The following is a 16,537-nucleotide window of genomic DNA, read 5'->3' as shown; positions in this document are numbered from 1 at the left end:
AACACCTATGTGAGAATGCTATTCATTGACTACAGCTCAGCGTTCAACACCATAGTGCCCACGAAGCTCATCACTAAGCTAAGGACTCTGGGACTAAACACCTCCCTCTGCAACTGGATCCTGGACTTCCTGACGGACTGCCCCCAGGTGGTAAGAGTAGGCAACAACATGTCTGCCACGCTAATCCTTAACACTGGGGTCCTTCAGGGGTGTGTACTACGTCCCCTCCTGCATTCCCTGATCACCCACGACTGCGTGGCCAAACATGACTCTAACACCATCATTAAGTTTGCCGATGACACAACAGTGGTAGGCCTGATCACCGATAACGATGAGATGACCTATGGGGAGGAGGTCAGAGAACTGGCAGTGTGGTGCCAGGACAACAACCTCTCCCTCAATGTGAACAAGACTAAGGAGCGGATCGTGGACTACAGGAAAAGGCGGGGCGAACAGGCCCCATTAACATCGACGGGGCTGTAGTGGAACGGGTCGAGAGTTTCAAGTTCCTTGGTGTCCACATAACCAACAAACTATCATGGTCCAAACATACCAAGACAGTCGTGAAGAGGGCACGACAAAACCTTTTCCCCCTCAGGAGACTGAAAAGATTTGGCATGGGTCCCCAGATCCTCAAAAGGTTCTACAGCTGCACCATCGAGAGCATCCTGACCGGTTGCATCACCCCCTGGTATGGCAACTGCTCGGCATCTGACCGTAAGGCGCTACAGAGGGTAGTGCGAACGGCCCAGTACATCACTGGGGCCAAGCTTCCTGCCATCCAGGACCCATATAATAGGTGGTGTCAGAGGAAAGCCCTAATAATTGTCAGAGACTCCAGTCACCCAAGTTACAGACTGTTTTCTCTGCTACCGCACGGCAAGCGGTACCGGAGCGCCAAGTCTAGAACCAAAAGGCTCCTCAACAGCTTATACCCCCAAGCCATAAGACTGCTGAACAATTCATAAAATCGCCACCGAACAATTTACATTGAACCCCCCCTTTTGTACACTGCTGTTACTCGCTGTTTGTTTGTTACCTATGAATAGTCACTTCACCCCCACCTACATGTACAGATTACCTTAACTAGCCTGTACCCCAGCACACTGACTCGGTACGGTGCCCCCTATATATAGCCTCGTTATTGTTATTCTTATTGTTACTTTTTATTATTACTTTTTATTTTAGTCTTGTTGGTAAATATTTTTTTCTTCTTGAACTGCACCGTTGGTTAAGGGCTTGTTGTATTTTGTTGTATTCGGCGCATGTGACAAATAAAGTTTGATTTTATTTGAAAATCATTAACCAGTAAGAATCTTCTCACCCGGAAGCAGTCTTATTGTAGCGTGTGATTTAAACCAAGAACGTTTCAAACACATTTTTCCAAAATATCACCAACATGTATCCTGACCCACAATAGTGCTGACCATCTACAGTATATTTTTTATCTATCTAACTAGACAAGTCAGTTAAGAACAAATTCTTATTTTACAATGACGGCCTACCCCGGCCAAACCCTACCCTGGCCAAACCCGGATGATGCTGGGCCAATTGTGCGCCGCCCTATGGGACTCACGATCATGGCCGGTTGTGATACAGCCTGGGATCAAACTAGGGTCTGTAGTGATGCCTCTATCACTGAGATACAGTGCCTTAGACCGCTGCGCCACTCGGGAGCCAGTGTATAGCTAACAACGTCACAAAGACGATGCACATGGTTCAATGGTGCAGAAGTCTGTGTTGTTCATTCTGGATGGCCAGACAGCTAGCAACATGACAAGAAGTTGCCGTGTGGGGAATCAGGTGGCTCGTTTCAGCTAGTTTTAACTTGTTCTTCATACCATGTCTTGTTTTGACTGATGTCATGTATACTGAACAAAAATATAAATGCAACATAAAACAATTTCAACGATTTTACTGAATTACAGTTCAGATAAGGAAATCAGTCAGTTGAATTAAATTCATTAGGCCCTAATCTATGGATTTCACGTGACTGGGCAAGGGCACAGCCATGGGCAGGCCTGGGAGGGGATATGCCCACCCACTTGGGAGCCAGGCCCACCCACTGGAGAGACAGACTCAGGCAATCAGAATTCGTTTTTCCCCACAAAAGGGGCTTTATTACAGACAGAAATACTCCTCAGTTTCATCAGCTGTCCAGGTGGCTGGTCTCAGACGATTCTGCAGGTGATGAAGCCAGATGTGGAGGTCCTGAGCTGGCGTGGTTACACGTGGTCTGTGGTTGTGAGGCTGGTTGGACGTACTGCCAAATCCTAGAGGAGAGAAATTGGTAGAGAAATTAACGTTCATATCTCTGGCAACAGCTCTGTTGAATATTCCTGCAGTCAGCATGCCAATTGCACACTCCCTCAACATTTGAGGCACCTGTGGCATTGTGTTGTGTGACGACAACTGCACATTTTAGAGTGGCCTTTTATTGTCCCCAGCACAAGGTGCCCCTGTGTGATGATCATGCTGTTTATTCCGCTTCTTGATATACCACACCTGTGAGGTGGATGGATTATCTTGGCAAAGGAGAAATGCTCACTAACAGGGAAGTAAGCAAATGTGTGGCAAACATATTTGAGAAATAATATTTTTATGCAAATGGACCATTTCTGAGATTTTTTGTCCACCTCATAAAACATGGGACCAACACTTTACATGTTGCGTTTATATTTTTGTTCATTATAATATGGAAAAAATGTGCTAGCTAGCTAACCAACAACTGTAACTATGTATGTGAGAGACAGGAGCTCATTGTCCAAATGTATTTATGGTTTCAATAAACATTGGAGACGAAATATACACTACATGACTTGCTCGTTGAACATCTCATTCCAAAATCATGGGATTAATATGGAGTTGGTCCCCCCTTTGCTGCTATAACAGCCTCCACTCTTCTGGGAAGCCTTTCCACTAGAACATTGATGTGGGGAACATTGTTTTGGCGACTTGCTTCCATTCAGCCACAAGAGCATTAGTGAGGTCGGGCACTGATGTTGGTCGATTAGGCCTGGCTCGTAGTGGGCGTTCCAATTCATCCCAAAGGTGTTCGATGGGGTTGAGGTCAGGGCTCTGCATGCCAGTCAAGTTCTTCCACATCGATCTCGACAAACCATTTCTGTATGGACCTCGCTTTGTGCATGGGGGCATTGTCATGCTGAAACAGGAAAGGGCCTTCCCAATAACTGTTGCCAAAAAGTTGGAAGCACAGAATCATCATTGCATGCTGGAGCATTAAGATTTCCCTTTACTGGAACTAAGGAGCCTGAAACATGAAGAACAGTTCCAGACCATTATTCCTCTTCCACCAAACTTTACAGTTGGCACTATGTGGTCGGGCAGGTAGAGTTCTCCTGGCATCCGCCAAACCCAGATTCGTTCGTCGGACTGCCAGCTGGTGAAGCGTGATTCATCACTCCAGAGAATGCGTTTCCACTGCTCCAGAGTCCAATGACGGCGAGCTTTACACCACAATGCCAAGCCAGCGCATGGTGATCTTAGGCTTGTGTTCGGCTGCTTGGCCATGGAAACCCATTTCATGAAGCTCCCGACAAACAGTTATTGTGCAGACGTTGCTTCCAGAGGCAGTTTGGAACTCAGTAGTGAGTGTTGCAACTGAGGACAGATTACTTTTACCCGCTTCAGCAGTCGGCGGTCCTGTTCTGTGAGCTTGTGTGGCCTACCACTTCGCGGCTGAGCCGTAGTTGCTCCTTGAACTTTCCACTTCACAATAACAGCACTTACAGTTGACTGGGGCAGCTCTAGCAGAGCAGAAATTGGACGAACTGATTTGTAGGAAAGGTGGCATCCTATGACGGTGCCATGTTAAAAGTCACTGAGCTTTTCAGTAAGGCCATTCTACTGCCAATGTGTGTCTATGGATATTGCATGGCTGTGTGCTTGATTTTATACACCTGTCAGCAACGGATGTGGCTGAAATAGTCGAATCCACTGATTTGAACGGGTGTCCACATACTTTTGTATATATAGTGTACACTGAGTATACCAAACATTAGGAACACCTTCTTAATATTGAGTTTCCCCTCCCCCTTTTACCGTCAGAACAGCCTCAGTTCGTCTGGGCATGGATTCTACGAGGTGTTGAAAGCGTTCCACGGGGATGGTGGCCCATGTTTACTCCAATGCTTCCCACAGTTGTGTCAAGTTGGCTGGATGTCCTTTGGGTGTTGGACCATTCTTGATACACATGGGAAACTGTTGAGCATGAAAAACCCAGCAGCGTTGCAGTTTTTGACACAAACTGGTGCACCTGGCACCTACCCTGTTCAAAGGAACTTAACTATTTTGTCTTGCCCATTCACCCTCTGAATGGCACACACACAATCCAAGTCTCAATTGTCTCAAGGTTTAAAAATCCTTCTTTAACCTGTCTCCTCCCCTTCATCTACACTGATTGAAGTGGATCAATAAAGGCTCATAGCTTTCACCTGGATTCAGCTGGTCAGTCCATGTCATAGAAAGAGCAGGTGTTCTTAATGTTTTGTATACTCTGTATAGTTTACATGTCAACAATCTAAGCAAACCCTGTCTGTTTTGCCCCATAGTTGCGCACATTTGTTTTTGTTGCTAAACAACCAACCAGTGTGTACAAACTTACAAAGTCATACCCTGCCCCCACTTCGGCCAATCAGATCACGTCTCTCTGTTCCTACTCCCCGCCTACAAGCAGCAACCCAAGAGGGAGGGTAAAAAATAGTGAAGGGCTGGACAGAGGAGGCAGACTCAATGCTACAGGATTGTTTTGAGAATACTAATTGGAATATGTTCAAAGATTTACAATGACATAATCCACTGATGTTTGGTACATTAGGGGAGGAGTGTATTTGTATATATTATGGATCCCCATTTGCTGCTGCCAAGGCAAAAGCTACTCTTCCTGAGGTCCAGCCAAATTAAGGCAGTTATACACAATTTTAAAAACATTACAATAGATTTCACAACACATTAAGTATGTGCCCTCAGGCCACTACTCTACTACCACATATCTACAACACAAAATCCAAGTGTACGTGTGTGTATAGTGTGTATGTTACCGTGTGTGTGTGTCTCTTCACAGTCCCTGCTGTTCCATAAGGTGTTTTTTAATCTGTTTTTTTAAATCAGATTTTACTGCTTGCATGAGTTACTTGATGTGGAATAGAGTTCCATGTAGTCATGGCTCTATGTAGTACTGTGCGCCTCCCATAGTCTGTTCTGGACTTGGGGACTGTGAAGAGACCTCTGGTGGCATGTCTTGTGGGGTATGCATGGGTGTCTGAGTTGTGTGCCAGTAGTTAAAACAGAAAGCTCGGTGCATTCAACATGTCAATACCTCTCACAAATACAAGTAGTGATGAAGTCAATCTCTCCTCTACTAATGTTAGCTCTCCGTGTACATTTAAGGGCCAGCTGTGCTGCCCTGTTCTGGGCCAATTGTAATTTTCAGTCCTTCTTTGTGGCGCCTGACCATATTACTGGACAGTAGTCCAGGTGCGAAAAAACTAGGGCCTGTAGAACCTGCCTTGTTGATAGTGCTGTTAAGAAGCCAGAGCAGCTCTTTATTATGGACAGACTTCTCTCCATCTTAGCTACTGTTGCAGCAATATGTTTTGACCATAACAGTTTACAATCCAGGGTTACTCCAAGAAATTTAGTCTCCCCAATTTGTTCAATTCCCACATTATTAATGACAAGATTTAGTTGAGGCAGGGTTGCAACATTCACTGGGGACAGGGGGACATGTCCCCCCCACATTCTGAAATTGCATTTTTGTCCCCCCCAATTTTATAATTGGAATGTGATACTTGTGCTTTAGGACCATAGGGATGCCTCCAATCGTTGGGTAGGCTGTTTGGAGTGTTTATCCGACTGGATAAAAATATATATATAATTATAATTGTGTCCTCCCCACTTCTATAACTAAAGTTGCACCCCTGAGTTGAGGTTCAGAGTTCAGTGAATGATTTGTTCCAAATACAATGCTTTGAGTTTTTTTTTAAATATTTAGGACTAACTTATTTCTTACCACCCATTCTGAAACAGAACTGCAGCTCTTTGTTATGTGTTGCAGTGATTTTACTTGCTGTGGTAGCTGACATGTATAATGTTGAGTCATCAGCATACATAGACACACAGTCTTTACACAGAGCCAGTGGCAGGTCATTAGTAAAGATTTTTAAAAGTAAGGGGTATAGACAGCTGCCATGCAGAATGCCTGACTCTACCTGGATTATGTTGGAGAGGCTTCCATTAAAGAACACCATCTGTGTTCTGTTAGACAGGTAGCTCTCGATCCACAATATAGCAGGGAATGTAAAGCCATAACACATACCATTAAAAAGTTTGGACACACCTACTCATTCAAGGGTTTTTCTTTATTTTGACTATTTTCTACATTGTAGAATAATAGTGAAGACATCAAAACTATGAAATAACACATATGGAATCAGGTAACCAAAAAAGTGTTAATCAAAATATATTTTATATTTGAGATTCTTCAAAGTAGCCACCCTTTGCCTTGATGACAGCTTTACACATTCTTGGCATTCTCTCAACCAGCTTCATGTGGAATGCTTTTCCAACAGTCTTGAAGGAGTTCCCACATATGCTGAGCACTTGTTGGCGGCTTTTCCTTAATTCTGAGGTCCAACTCATCCCAAACCATCTCAATTGGGTTGAGGTCGGATGATTGTGGAGGCCAGGTCATCTAACAGATGACATTCATATTCTGACTCTCTGAAACTCACTTAGATAATACCTTTGATGATACAGTGGTAGCAATACATGGTTATAACATTACCGAAAAGGCAGAAATGCCAACGGAGGAGGTGTTGCTGTCTATATTCAGAACCACATTCCTGTAAAGCTTAGAGACGATCTAATGTTAAATATTGTTGAAGTAATATGGCTACATGTTCATCTGCCTCACCTAAAGCCCATTCTTGTGGGAAGCTGCTGTAGACCACCAAGTGCTAACAGTCAGTATCTGGATAATATGTGTGAAATGCTTGATAATGTATGTGATATCAACAGAGAAGTATATTTTCTGGGTGAATTAAATATTGACTGGCCATCATCAAGCTGCCCACTCAGGAGAAAACTTCAAACTGTAACAAGTACCTGCAACCTGGATCAGGTTGTCAGTCAACCTACCAGGGTAGTTACAAACAGCACAGGAATTAAATCATCAACATGTATTGATCACATCTTTACTAATGCTGCAGATATTTGCTTTAAAGCAGTATCCAAATCCATAGGATGTAGTGATCACAATATAATAGCTATATCTAGGAAAACCAAAGTTCCAAAGGCTGGGCCTAATATAGTGTATAAGAGGTCATAGAATAAGTTTTGTAGTGATTCATATGTTGATGATGTAAAGAATATTTGCTGGTCTGTGGTGTGTGATGACGAGCAACCAGACGCTGCACTTGATGCATTTATGAAACTACTTATTCCAGTTACTAATAAGCATGCACCCATTAAGAAAATGACTGTAAAAACAGTTAAATCCCCTTGGATTGATGAGGAATTAAAACATTGTATGGTTGAGAGGGATGAGGCAAAAGGTATGGCAATTAAGTCTGGCAGCCCAATTGATTGGCAAATGTACTGCAAATTAAGAAATAATGTGATGAAACTAAAAAATAAACTGCACTATGAAACAAAGATAAATTATATAAAGAATGATAGTAAAAAGCTTTGAGGCATGTTGTGGCATTTTCCTGTATTACCAAATTAGGAGAGTTACAAACTACATACCAGTCAGAGTTATACTTAAACTTCATCTTTAATGAGCTTTAAGCTTTAGCCTTTTGACTCTCAGATCAATTCAGTGTCTATAATGAATTCTGAGAGTGACTACAGAAGAATACAAAGATATTTTATAGCCAAGATACACCCCTCTCAACTTACATGACGAACCACTGATAATAGGAACTGTTCACAAAGAAAGACTTTTACTTGAGAGAGGAGTATCCCATAGCCAGATAGCATTCGCTATAAATTATTGTTCAGTTTGGTCTCTAAGATGAGGTTTTAATCTCGTTCCTGGTACTTCATAGTACAAAACTATTACCTCATCCAATGACATAACTCAATTGTCAACTCTAGATACTCCCATCTCAAGTAAACCCCCTCTTGACCCCACTCCTGGACAAGCTCACTGAGGGGAGTGACTTGCGCACAGACATTGTGGAGACAAGTAATTGGTTCCCCCTTAATCACGCCCTCCCTTCACATGGTTTAACAGACACATTCACATATGAAGACAATGTTCCATCCTGTCCTCTTCCCTTTCTGATATTCTGCATAGCACCAGAGACATGTAAAAGACAAGCCTGACCTCTCCCCTCTCTGGGCCCCAAATGACTGAGCCCCAGCTGAGGGAAGAAATGCAACTGCCAACACTAGAGTCTATTAGAAATACATTCTAATAAAAAGTATATCACATAAGAATATTATGCAGATATGACATCTTAATTACTTATGTTACCCAACTAATTCTGATTCATCCACCACAGGCACCTTAAATGACATTTGTGTAAAAAAGCCAACTTGGCTCCCTCATTCATTGAATCAGATGGCTCATTCATCACAAAGCCCAGTGATATTGCAAACTACTTGAATTACTTTTTCATTGGCAAGAATAGCAAATTTAGGGATGACATACCAGCAACAAACGCTGACACTACACATCCAAGTATATCGGACCAAATTATGAAAGACAAGAATTGTACTTTACAATTCTGTAAAGTCAGTGTGGAAGAGGTGAAAAAATTATTGTTGTCTATCAACAATGACAAGCAACAATGACAGTCTGGATGGAAAATGACTGAGGATAATAGCAGACGATATTTCCACTCCTATTTGCCACATCTTCAATTTAAGCCTACTAGAGAGCGTGTGCCCTCAGGCCTGGAGGGAAGCAAAAGTCATTCCACTACCCAAGAATAGTAAAGCCCCCTTTACTGGCTCATATAGCCGACCAATCAGCCTGTTACCCGAGCCTTAGTAAACTTCTGGGAAAAATTGTGTTTGACCAGATACAATGCTATTTCACAGTAAACAAAGTGACAGCATGCTTATAGGGAAGGACACTCAACAAGCACAGCACTTACAGAAATGACTGATGATTGGCTGAGAGAAATTGATGATAAAATGATTGTGGGGGCTGTCTTGTTAGACTTCAGTGCAAATTTTGACATTATCGATCATAGTCTGCTGCTGGAAAAACTTGTGTTATGGCTTTACACCCCTTGCTATAATGTGGATAAAGAGTTACTTATCTAACAGAACACAGAGGGTGTTCTTTAATGGGAGCCGATCAAATATAATCCAGTTAGAATCAGGAATTCCCCAGGCTAGCTGTTTAGGCCCTTTGCTTTTTAAAATATTTACTAACGACATGCCACTGACTTTGAGTAAAGCCAGAGTGTCTATGTATGCGGATGACTCAACACTATACACGTCAGCTACTACAGCGACTGAAATGACTGCAACACTCAACAAAGAGCTGCAGTTAGTTTCAGAGTGGGTGGCAAGGAATAAGTTAGCCCTAAATATTTCTAAAACTAAAAGCATTGTATTTGGAGCAAAACATTCACCAAACCCTAAACCGCAACTAAATCTTGTAATAAATAATGTGGAAATTGAGCAACTTGAGATGATTAAACTGCTTGGAGTAACCCTAGATTGTAAACTGTCATGGTCAAAACATATTGATGCAGTAGTAGCTAAGATGGGGAGAAGTCTGTCTATAATAAATCGATGCTCTGCCTTCTTAACAACACTATCAGCAAGGCAGGTCCGTTCAGTCGTGTGTTCAGGTGCCACAAAAAAGGACTTAGAAAAATGCATTGGCTCAGAACATGGCAGCACGGCTGGCCTCTGGATGTACACAGAGAGCTAATATTAATAATATGCATGTCAATCTCTCCTGGCTGAAAGTGGAGGAGAGATTAACTTCATCACTATTTTTATTTTTGAGAGGTATTGACATGTTGAATGCACCGAGCTGTCTGTCTAAACTACTGGTACACAGCTCGGACACAATTTATACCCCACAAGACATGCCACAAGAGGTCTCTCCACAGTCCCCAAGTCCAGAACAGACTATGGAGGCACACGGTACTACATATAGCCATGACTACATGGAACTCTATTCCACATCAAGTAACTGACTTAAGCAGTAAAATTTATTTAAAAAACAGATTAAAAAAAACAACTAATGGAACAGCGGGGACTGTGAAGCAACACAAACATTGGCACAGACACACACACAATAACATACGCACCATACATACACATGGATTTAGTACTGTAGATATGTGGTAGTGGTGGAGTAGGGGCCTGAGGGCACACAGTGTGTTGTGAAATTGTGAATGTATTGTAATGTTTTAAAATGGTATAAACTGCCTAATATTTTGCTGGACTGCAGGAAGAGTAGCTGCTGCTTCGGCATGGAGATGGAGATCCATAATAAATAGAAATATAAAATACAAAGCCGCACCATCACTCTCCTTCTTGGTCAAATAGTCCCTTACCCAGCCTGGAGGTGTGTTTTGGGTCATTGTCCTGTTGAAAAACAAATGATAGTCCCACTAAGCGCAAACCAGATGGGATGGCATATCACTGCAGAATGCTGTGGTAGCAATGCTGGTTAAGTGTGCCTTGAATTCAAAATAAATCAAACAATGTCACCAGCAAAGCACCCCCACACCTCTTCCTCCATGCTTCACTTTGGGAACCATACATGCGGAGATCATCTGTTCACCTACTCTGCGTCTCACAAAGACACGGCGGTTGGAATCTCTCAGCCAATCATCAGTAATTTGTATACTGTAAGTGCTGTATATGTTGAATGCCCTTTCCTATAAGCATGCTGATAATCTGGATCTGAAAAGCCCTCAAAGTACGAAAAAGTGCTTGCTTCATGATTATTATGTGTTTGTGTTGGCTTAGCCTACATGTTCACACGTTTTATATATGTAATGTATACAATAACTATGTATTCATACTATGACTCTTCCATATCCATGGGATGTCCACTGCCCTCATATGGCAGGTCTGCTTAAATGTTTTCTGGTTCTTCAATGACAGAACGAACAGACAAGGTTAACTTTGATTCTATACAAGTAAAGGCCAACAAAATCTACTTTATTACATGCAATGTTCACAGGCTTCATGATGGCAAAAATAAGCATAATGTTCTTGAACATTTGAAGAGATTGTCAGCGAATGTGGTTTCCCTGCAAGATCTTCACTTCAAAAAAGGAGAAATTAAGCCTCCCGGGTGGCGCAGTGGTCTAAGGCACTGCACCGCATAATGATTATGGATCATTCTCATGTATCATCTTGCTTAAATACACCAACAGAAAATACACTTAGGGACAAAATATGGAGAATGAACAGAGCGCATCTTCAAGAACCGAAATGTATTAAAAATGTAAAAATAAAGAGACTCTGGGTTCGAGCCCAGGCTCTGTCGCAGCTGGCCGCGACCGGGAGGCCCATGGGGCGACGCACATTTGGCCTAGCGTCGTCCAGGTTAGGGACGGTTTGGTCGGGAGGGATATCCTTGACTCATCGCGCACTAGCGACTCCTGTGGCGGGCTGAGCACAGTGCGCGCTGACCAGGTCGCTAGGTGTACAGTGTTTCCTCCGACACATTGGTGCGGCTGGCTTCCGGGTTGGATGCGCGCTGTGTTAAGAAGCAGTGCGGCTTKGTTGGGTTGTGTTTTGGAGGACGCATGGCTCTCGACCTTCGTCTCTCCCAAGCCCGTACGGGAGTTGTAGCGATGAGACAAGACAGTAACTACTGACAATTGGATACCACGAAATTGGGGAGAAAAAGGGGAGAAAAAAAATAAAGGAGAAATTGAATATTTAAAGAGGAGCTGGGTTGGTGAGGCCTATCCTGCCACCTACTGTAGTACCAGCAGAGGTGTAGGCATCCTGATAAATAAGAATGCACACTTTTCCCTTATATCCCAGCAAACAGACCAAGAAGGACATTTTAAAATGTTTMATTGTACACGTTGATTTCATTGTATATCCCTCCTCGGCTAACAGATAGAATTCAAGTTATATTAGATCAAACCCAGAAAATAGCTATTATTTTAGCAGGTGACCTAAATCAAGCATTCAGCAAGTTAGACAGACAGCAATAAAAAAAGGCCAATTCATGGAGCCTCTAATCAGGCTTAAAATGGTCATCTCTACAAATATTTTACAGGACACCTGGAGATTATTCTTCCCAACTACAAAAGAAAAGACTACTCCTTTTTTTCTCAAAGTAAGAAGCTATTCAAGAATTGACAACATTTTTATTTCCATAAATACACTCAACAATATACTGGGTTAAAAAAATCCATGATATAATGATTATGGATCATTCTCATGTATCATCTTGCTTAAATACACCAACAGAAAATACACTTAGGGACAAAATATGGAGAATGAACAGAGCACATCTTCAAGAACCGAAATGTATTAAAAATGTAAAAAKAAAGACCTTTACCATTACAAATGTAGACACAGAGGACAGAGAAAAGCCGACCCCTGACATAATTTTGCGTGCTTTTAAGGCGTACATTAGGGGAATGGTAATCTCATACTCGGCAAAAGTTAAATCTGAGTTTGTGATTTTGTTAATTTAAATGTATATCTTAGAAAAAGACCATAAAAAATATTTTCAAGGTAAAGAAGAAAATACAATTTCTGAACCTAAGACAGAATATAATCTTTTACTTTTGAAGAGAGCCAACAACCACAGGTTAAACTAAAATAAATCATACTATTTAATGCCAAATAAACCTGRTAAACACCATGCAGCCYTCACAAAATGAAWWCATGCCAAACCAGTTATCATTTTAAAAGATAAGRATACAAATGCTTTAACTAGAAACAGCAATGCTATTAATAACAATTTTAAAAGATCATATGAAAGAATGAAATAACAGTTTGACTGATCCTACTGTCACGCCTGCTCCCTCTCCCGCTCCCTGGCACTCGAAGGCGCCAGGCTCCCTAGCATTACGCACTCCTGCCACCATCATTACGCTCACCTGCCTTCCCCCATCACGTGCATCAGCAATTATTGGACTCACCTGGACTCAATCACCTGTGTCATTACCTCCCCTATATCTGTCTGTTCCCAAGCTCTGTTCCCTGCTTCAGGATTCATATTTGTTTGTCTTTGTATACTTTTCATAAAAATATTATAGAAATATCCTAAAGAAAAAATACACACAAATAATAGATTATCTGATGAAATTGCTTTTGAAAGGGGCACAAGACAGGAATGTCTTCTCTCCCCCATGCAGTTTACAAAGGCAGAAAGAATTAGACAGGACCTAAACATAAGGTATCAGTATTGGTAAACATGAATATAAACTAAACTTATTTGCCAACAATCTCCTGATATACAGCTGACGTCAAAAGTTTACATACACTTAGGTTGGAGTCATTAAAACTCGTTTTTCAACCACTCCACACATTTCTTGTTAACAAACTACAGTTTTGGCAAGTCGTTTAGGACATCTACTTTGTGCATGACACAAGTAATTTTTCCAACAATTGTTTACAAATTATTTCACTTACAATTCACTGTATCACAATTCCAGTGGGTCAGAAGTTTACATACACTAAGTTGATTGTGCCTTTAAACAGCTTGGAAAATTCTAGAAAATGATGTCATGGCTTTATAAGCTTCTGATAGGCTAATAGACATCATTTGAGTCAATTAGGTGTGTCTGTGGATGTATTCCAAGGTCTACCTTCAAACTCAGTGCCTCTTTGCTTGACATCATGGGGAAATCAAAAGGAATCAGCCAAAACCTCAGAAAAAAATTGCTCCTTGGGAGCAATTTCCAAACGCCTGAAGGTACCACATTCATCTGTACAAACAATAGTACGAAAGTGTAAACACCATGGGACCACGCAGCCGCCATACCGCTCAGGAAGGAGACGCGTTCTGTCTCATAGAGATGAACGTACTTTGGTGCGAAAAGTGCGAATCAATCCCAGAACAACAGCAAAGGACCTTGTGAAGATGCTGGAGGAAACAGGTACAAAAGTATCTATATCCACAGTAAAACGAGTCCTATATCGATATAACCTGAAAGGCCGCTCAGCAAGGAAGAAGCCACTGCTCCAAAACCGGCATAAAAAAGCCAGACTACGGTTTGCAACTGCACATGGGGACAAAGATCGTACTTTTTGGAGAAATGTCCTCTGGTCTTGATTGGAACCAAAAAAGAACTGTTTGCCCATAATGACCATCGTTATGTTTGGAGGAAGGGGATGCTTGCAAGCCGAAGAACACCATCCCAACCGTGAAGCATGGCAGTGGCAGCATCATGTTGTGGGGGTGCTTTGCTGCAGGAGGGACTGGTGCACTTCACAAAATAGATGGCAAGGAAAATTATGTGGATATATTGAAGCAACATGTCAAAGACATCAGTCAGGAAGTTAAAGTTAAAGCTTGTCGCAAATGGGTCTTCCAAATGGACAATGACCCCAAGCATACTTCCAAAGTTGTGGCAAAATGGCTTAAGGACAACAAAGTTAAGGTATTGGAGTGGCCATCACAAAGCCCTGACCTCAATTCCTATAGAAAATGTGTGGGCAGAACTGAAAAAGCGTGTGTGAGCAAGGAGGCCAACAAACTTGACTCAGTTACACCAGCTCTGTCAGGAGGAATGGACCAAAATTCACCCAACTTATTGTGGGAAGCTTTGGGAAGGCTACCCGAAATGTTTGACCCAAGTTAAACAATTTAAAGGCAATGCTACCAAATACTAATTGAGTGTATGTAAACTTATGTGTATGTAAACTGAGTTTAAATGTATTTGGCTAAGTGTATGTAAACTTCCGACTTCAACTGTACCTGACTAATATTGAAAACTCAATGTCCCCCTTGTTAAAAATATTTTCGGAATACTCTAAAATCTCAGATATAAAATTGACTTGGAAAAAATAAATAATGGCAATAGGAAAATAAAAAATAATAACTCAGGATCTACAGCAATCCTTTAAGTGTGTCACGTCTCGCTCCCGCTCTTCCTCCCCCTGCGCTTAGGGTGGCCAGGTTGCCCTGCATCACGCACTCCTGCCATCCATCACGCACACCTGCCTTCCCTCGTCACGCGCATCAGCGTTATTGGACTCACCTGGACTCACTTATCACCTGTTAATTTCCTCCCTCAGTTCCCCATGCTCTGTTCCCCGCTGCTGCATTGATTGTTTTTTGTCTTTGTTTTCTGTTTGCTGACGCTGTTCCTGTCTCATTCCATGTCCGTTATTTATTAAATGTTTGACTCCCCATACCTGCTTCGTCTCTCCAGCATCAACTCATGTGACAAAGTGGACCACAAAAAATATGAATTACTTAGGATGTTTAGTAAGTGACAACAAATAAACTCAGCAAAAAAAGAAACATCCCTTTTTCAGGACCCTGTCTTTCAAAGATAATTCGTAAAAATCCAAATAACTTCACAGATCTTCATTGTAAAGGGTTTAAACACTGTTTCCCATGCTTGTTCAATGAACCATAAACAATTAATGAACATGCATCTGTGGAACGGTCGTTAAGACACTAACAGTTTACAAACGGTAGACAATTAAGGTCAGTTATGCAAACTTAGGACACTAAAGAGACCTTTCTACTGACTCTRAAAAACACCAAAAGAAAGATGCCCAGGGTCCCTGCTCATCTGCGTGAACATGCCCTAGGCATGCTGCAAGGAGGCATGAGGACTGCAGATGTAGCCAGGGAAATAAATTGCATTGTCCGTACTGTGAGATGCCTAAGACAGCGCTACAGGGAGACAGGATGAACAGCTGATCATCCTCGCAGTGGCAGACCACGTGTAACAACACCTGCACAGGATTGGTACATCCGAACATCACACCTGCGGAACAGGTACAGGATGGCAACAACAACTGCCCGAGTTACACCAGGAACGCACAATCCCTCCATCAGTGCTCAGACTGTCCGCAATAGGCTGAGAGAGGCTGGACTGAGGGCTTGAAGGCCTGTTGTAAGGCAGGTTCTCACTAGACATCACCAGCAACAATGTCGCCTATGGGCACAAACCCACCATCGCTGGACCAGACAGGACTGGCAAAAAGTGCTCTTCAATGACGAGTCGCGGTTTTGTCTCACCAGGGGTGATGGCCAGATTCGCGTTTATCGTCGAAGGAATGAGCATTACACCAAGGCCTGTACTATGGAGTGGGATCGATTTGCAGGTGGAAGATCCGTCATGGTCTGGGGCGGTGTGTCACAGCATCATCGGACTGAGCTTGTTGTCATTGCCGGCAATCGAAACGATGTGCGTTACAGGGAAGACATCCTCCTCCCTCATGTGGTATCCTTCCTGCAGGCTCATCCTGACATGACCCTCCAGCATGACAATGCCACCAGCCATACTGCTTGTTCTGTGCGTGATTTCCTGCAAGACAGGAATGTCAGTGATCTGCCATGGCCAGCGAAGAGCCCGGATCTCAATCCCATTGAGCACGTCTG

The sequence above is a fragment of the Salvelinus sp. IW2-2015 genome, linkage group LG19 (genome assembly GCF_002910315.2).
Source record: "Salvelinus sp. IW2-2015 linkage group LG19, ASM291031v2, whole genome shotgun sequence".
In the NCBI taxonomy this organism is placed as follows: domain Eukaryota; kingdom Metazoa; phylum Chordata; class Actinopteri; order Salmoniformes; family Salmonidae; genus Salvelinus; species Salvelinus sp. IW2-2015.
The sequence above is the reverse complement of the archived record's forward strand: the minus strand, read 5'-3'. Positions refer to the sequence as shown.